This window comes from Giraffa tippelskirchi, chromosome 13, assembly GCF_054371585.1.
Source record: "Giraffa tippelskirchi isolate mGirTip1 chromosome 13, T2T-mGirTip1v1.2.pri, whole genome shotgun sequence".
In the NCBI taxonomy this organism is placed as follows: Eukaryota; Metazoa; Chordata; class Mammalia; order Artiodactyla; family Giraffidae; genus Giraffa; species Giraffa tippelskirchi.
The window spans coordinates 85189223-85195222 of record NC_137287.1 but is presented as its reverse complement, the minus strand read 5'-3'; positions in this window follow the sequence as shown (position 1 = coordinate 85195222).

The window sequence follows — 6000 nt, the reverse complement described above, 5'->3', positions numbered from 1 at the left end:
GACACTGGCTCAGGTACCTGAAGTCCATATTGAGTCCAGACTCTTGCATCTTCCCATACACAGTGGTGGTGGTGGTTTAGTCACTAAGTTGTGTCCCACTCTTGTGACCCCATGGACTGTAGCCTGCCAGGCTCCTTTGTTCCATACACAGAAAAGTACTCAATTCATTAAACTGAAGTATCTAGAGTTCAAAAGTAATCTTTTGATAGTCCAACTACCTAGTTTTTATTGGAAAAATGCTTATATAACCTGGCTCCTCCCTTACGTCTTCAGAGCAGGCCCTCAGAGTGACCTGAGATGCTGTCATATAAGCTTAAGTCTTCAGTTTTGTCCCTAAATAGAATACAATTCTCAGCATTTAGGTGGTTCTTTTTTTTTTTTTTCAGTTGACAAAGATAACAATGCACCAAAGCAGTCACCTCTCCTACCTTCCCAGAAAGGACCTTCAGCCACTCCATCCCCCACTTCCCATGGCCAAGTTCACCCAGCAACTCAGGCTGGGAGCTGGCATCACTGCTAGAAAAATGGTGCTGATGTCATCTGCCTTCCTTATTATGTTAGCTTGCCTTTCCTTATTTTTGTTCTTACTTTAAATGAGCTCCCTCTTTTTTTTTTTTTTTTTAAACTTCCTTCCTGGAGTTTGAGTCATTTCCCAAGGTCTTTGTCTGCCTTAGCTAAGGACTTCAGTGCCCAAGATGGTTTAGAAGTCCTTCTGTTTCTTCTCCAGGGACCTCCGTCCAGACAGAGGCCCAAGCTGGACAAAAGTTCTGGGAGAAGTAGGGCATGAAAATAATGCATGGAGTTTGCCCTAAGGTGAGACTCTACACATGGCCACCTCGACCCAATCTCCTTGGGGAGAGAGAGGAGCCTGCTGAATCAGGAGGGAAGCTCTTCGAGGCGTGAAGGAACTGTGACTCCAGGGAGGAGCCCCCTGTTTCCAGCTGTGCTGCCTGGGGAGTGAGTGCTCTGAGCTCACATAGCCAGGAAGCAGGTCCCACACTGGGAGAATATCTGGGCTCTTGCCCCAGGGAAGAATTTTTTGCCTCCATCCACGATTCCAAGCATCAGCACAGGTCAGAACCAGGCAGAATACCCTTAGCTTACATGACAGAGGGAGAGACAGGCCCTTTTCCACTGTTTGCTGATGGATGAAACACCCCACCTCATTCCTGGCTTTGTTCCACTGGCTCTCAGGTTCTGACAATGTGGGGTATCTAAGTGGGCCTTCAACTTCCCTTCACCCAATCCCAGGTCCTCTCCTGGGCCCCAGCTGTCCTGGGTTTCCCTCTTGTTAAAGGAGTCCACCCCTGAGCTGGTTAAAAGTGACCCATGGCCCAGTGGTAGTGGCTAGGGGTGAGGTGCTGGGTAAGCTGCAAAGGCATGGTGTAAATATAAGTGGCGTTGTGCAAACCACAGTCTGTGGGCCAAATCCTGCCTGAAGCCTGCTTTTGTAGATAAAGTTCTATTGGACACGGCCATGCCTTATTGTTTACTTAACGTCTGTGGCTGCTTCAAGCTAGAGATAAAGTAGCTGCAACATGGTCTGTATGGCCTAGAAAGATGAAAACACATCTACTATCCAGCCCTTTATAGGAAACGCTGGGGCCCCTGGATATCAGAAGACAGTGAGCTGTTTTGTCCCTGTAGAGTGTTACCACTTGGACAGAACCTTCTGGAGACACAGTCTCCGGGGAGCTGTGTTGGTACTGACAAGTGGGCATCTTCTTCGATGGAGGCCTTGCTGTTCACTGGTCCCTACAGTGGTCACACAACCCCATATGATGGCTCCCTTCCCCCCTGCACAGGGCTGGTCTACACTTTCCCATGGCCTTATCCCTGAAGGCCTGAAGGTTGCAGCCTTGGAGCCAGGGGACAAATGTGGCCTTGGCTCCTAAGACCCAGGGTGTAAGCCAGAGGACCTGTGTAGGTGGGTTTGGCTTCCCTGAGGCTGGCAGAAGATGGAGCTCCCTTGGTCCAGTTCTCTTGGAGGTGTAGAAAAACTTGTGACCAAGACACTCTTCTTTCTTTTAATTACACCTTTAATTTCGAGATCCTTATGGATTAACATGCAGTTTGTAAGAAACAATACAGAAGGACTCCTGGAGTCCTCACCTGGGTCATTTCCCCATGACTGCATCCTGCTGAACCAGAGGACAAGGCACAGGGGATTCTGACCCTTGTGCAATCAGCACCTGAGTCTTTCCAGCATCACAAGGACACCTCCTTCTGTCTTTTCACAGCCCCTCCCCTCCTTGACCTCTGGAGCCAGCAATCTGTTCCTCACTCCCCACCTTTTTGTCATTTCAAGGTTAGCTACACATGGAACCTCACAACATGCCACTGTTGGGACTGGCTTTTTTCAATCTCTGGGAATTGATGTATGTGTGTCAGTAGTTTTTGCCCTGTTACTACAAAATATTATTGAAAGTATTGTAAGACCACAGTTTGTTTAACCATTCATTTGTTGAAGGATATTTGGGTTGTTAGTAGTTTGGGGCCACTAGGAATCAGTCTGCCACATGTGTGAGTAGGTTATCATGTGAACACAGAGTTAGTACAGCTATCTCAGAGGAATGTGGCCCAGAGAAAGCAAAGGACTCTGGTGTGGTTGCCTTTTCCTGATGGTCTCCACTGATTTGTGGTTCAACTGGTTGAAATAGATAACAGTGTCACCCACGTGTTCCCACTCACCCCACTCCCAAGTCTGGGTGAAAATCCTACTCCTTCATTGCCCTTACCTACTCCACCACCCCTGTCTCCCTCATCACTCCCATCTCCCCCATCACTCCTGCCTCCTCCTCACTTCTGTCTCCTCCATCACCCTGTCTCCTCCATCACTCCTGTCTCCCCCATCACTCCTGTCTCCTCCTCACTTCCGTCTCCTCCATCACTCCCATCTCCCCCATCACTCCTGTCTCCTCCATCACTCCTGTCTCCTCCTCACTTCTGTCTCCTCCATCACTCCTGTCTCCTCCTCACTTCTGTCTTCTCCATCACTCCTGTCTCCCCATCACTCCCATCTCCTCCATCATCCTGCTTGCTCTATCACCACTCCATGTGTGAACTTGGGCAAGACAGCCTGGTTCCGAGAGGGTTGCTGTTACTCATCTCAGCCTATCTGTGGCAGGAAGGCCAGCAGGATCATCTAGGGTAGGGGCAAGGGTTGCCCTGCAGGGTCTTTGGAGGTGTGGCGTGCCCTGGGTGCCTGTGGCTGGGCTGATTCAGACTCCTAGACCTGAGGATGTATTGAACTGAGTGAAGTCTGCTACCCTCTGTGTCTTTGAGGATCTGGGAGGAGAACCCAACAGTAAACCTCCATCAGGGAAAATCTGCATGTCCTCTATGAAGCTGTACTTGATACCTCGAGTATGCAGTTTCCTAGTGAAGGAAATACCTATGTTTCTTTACCCCAACACCCATAACTAGAAACTCTGTGTTGAATCAAAATACATTTGTTTTACTGAATTCTGTGGAACCAGCTGCTTTTGCTGTGTGACAGTCTAATTCCTAAAAATTGGTCACCATTTAAAATTTGGTGGCTTCCCTGACAGCTCAGTTGGTAAAGAATCCACCTAGAGTGCAGGAGATTCCAGTTCTATCCCTGGGTTGGGAAGATCCCCTGGAGAAGGGATAGGCTACCCACTTCAGTATTCTTGGGCTTCCCTGGTGGCTCAGCTGGTAAAGAATCCGCCTACAATGCGGGAGACCTGGGTTCGATCCCTGGGCTGGGAAGATCCCCTGGAGAAGGGAAAGGCTACCCATTCCAGCATTCTGGCCTGAAGAATTCCATGGACTGTATAGCCCATGGGGTCACAAAGAGTCAGACACAACTGAGTGACTTTCATTTCATTTTTTAAATTTGGTGGGGGGCTCAGAGATCAATTATTAACACAACAGAATCACTCTGCCTTTAAAACACCTGGCGTAAAAGAAATGCACACTTGCTGAATCACTTAGGTGAAATGCTGGCAGCCCCGGGCTCTTGGCTGCACCCTGTTCTAGAAAACTGGTGGAACCACCACCGTTCTGGGTGCTGTGAGGTTGTCATGTGTGATCCCAAGCAGGCCAGGAAGCAGCTGCTCCCCATGTGGGCCTAGAGAGGGCTCTGCGTGTTGAGGCCCAGAGTGCCCAGAGTCTCCCCCTCCTTTCTGCAGCCCACAAGGTTCCCACAGGAAGAGGAGGCTGAGGGCAGGCTTGTGGGACGAACTGGCTTGGGTGTGTCTCCCCTCTGCTCCTCAGGGCACCTGCTGCACCTGAGGTACCAGCAGAATGCTGGGGTTTGGACCAGGAAAGGCCAGTCTCCCCAGAGTTTTGTTGCCCTGGGCTCTGCAGGGGGCCCCCATCCCCGCCTCCCTTCCAGTCAGCACCAGGCAAGGAGGCCAACTCTTTCCCCAGAAAGAGCCCAACCAGAAGCCTTTTCTCTCTTCCAATATGGAGTGGGTTGCGGGGGGGGGGAGGGGAATGGTTGGTCCCTAGAATTCTTTTTTAAGATTTATTTGATATGGACCATTAAAAAAAAAAAAAACTTTGTTGAATTTGTCCCAGTATTGCTTCTGTTTTATTTATTTATCTATTTCTGGTCATGAGGCGTGTGGGATCTTAGTTTCCCAACCAGGGATCGAACCCACATCCCCTGCATTGGAAGATGAGATCTTAACCACCAAGGAAGTCCCAGGCCCCTAGAACTGTTGTGTGGAAATGTGGTTCTGCAAACAGACCAAAAGCCTGCAGACCTGGGACGACTTCTGAGGCCCCTGGGTCAGGTCTTGTCCCACAGAGTAAAATCTTTATAGCCCAAAGTCTGGAAAGAATGCCACTGGCTGCAAGTAATGGCCATCAGATAAACTGCTCAAACAAAAATGTTAATAATTCCCTGTGCTGTACAATATAGCCAATATTTTATAGTAACTTGAAGTATAATCTATAAAAATCTTAAATCACTCTATTGGACACTTGAAACTGGAACAATAGTGTAAATCATCCATCCTGTGATAAAAATGCTAATAATGTCAAATAAGAAGTCTTGGCAGGGTGACTTTAGAGTCAACCTCCTTCCATCTTCATGCTCTGCTCCTCTGAGTGTGTCCGCTCATCCAGACTCCATCAGCTTTGCAAACCAGCATCCGGAAAACTGTACCAAGTGTGGGGTGTCTATTTCTCATGTCTCTGCTTGAGGGCAAGGAGAAGTTTCCCGAAGCATCCAGCATTCTGCCTCAACCCACGCAGATGGCCTGTGTCACATGTCTGCCCTGGTCCAGGTGCTGGCCAGGGGGTGGACTTGCCATCATTGGCTCAGACCTGGATCGACGGGTTTCTGATATCTCTTGAAGCTTATTGCCGACAGGTACACAGGTGAGCTTGACTTAGAAAGAAGCAGAGAGAGTATCTCCCCCACAGCCCACTTCATACAGAGAGAAATGCGCACAGAATCTCAATAGACCTCAGGTAACTTTCAGCTGAACTACTATCGTGGCTTTAGATGAAGACAGGTGGGCCACTGGGTGGATAACCAGTGACACTGAGGTCTCCAGGGATATAGGAGCCAGCCAGGCAGCCCCCAGGAGGCACTGGCAGGGCCACTGATTCCCATGTCAAGGCAGGGTCAGCATCACCAGAGGCTATTTTTCAAAAGACGCCAGAAATCCAAATCCTCATGTAAAATCTTACACGTCCTAAATATTGATAATGAATTCACATTTTTACTGACATGATGGGACTAATAAAAATCGTCTAAGAGCTGGACTTCTAGAGATGGGAATACCAGACCACCTGACTTGCCTCCTGAGAAATCTGCACACAGGTCAAGAAGCAACAGTTAGAACCTGACATGAAACAACAGACTGGTTCCAAATTGGGAAAGGAGTATGTCAAGGCTGTATATTGTCACCCTGCTTATTTAACTTCTATGCAGAATATATCATTGCTGAAATGCCGGGCTGGATGAAGCACAAGCTGGAATCAAGATTGGTGGGAGAAATATCAATAACCTCAGACACAATA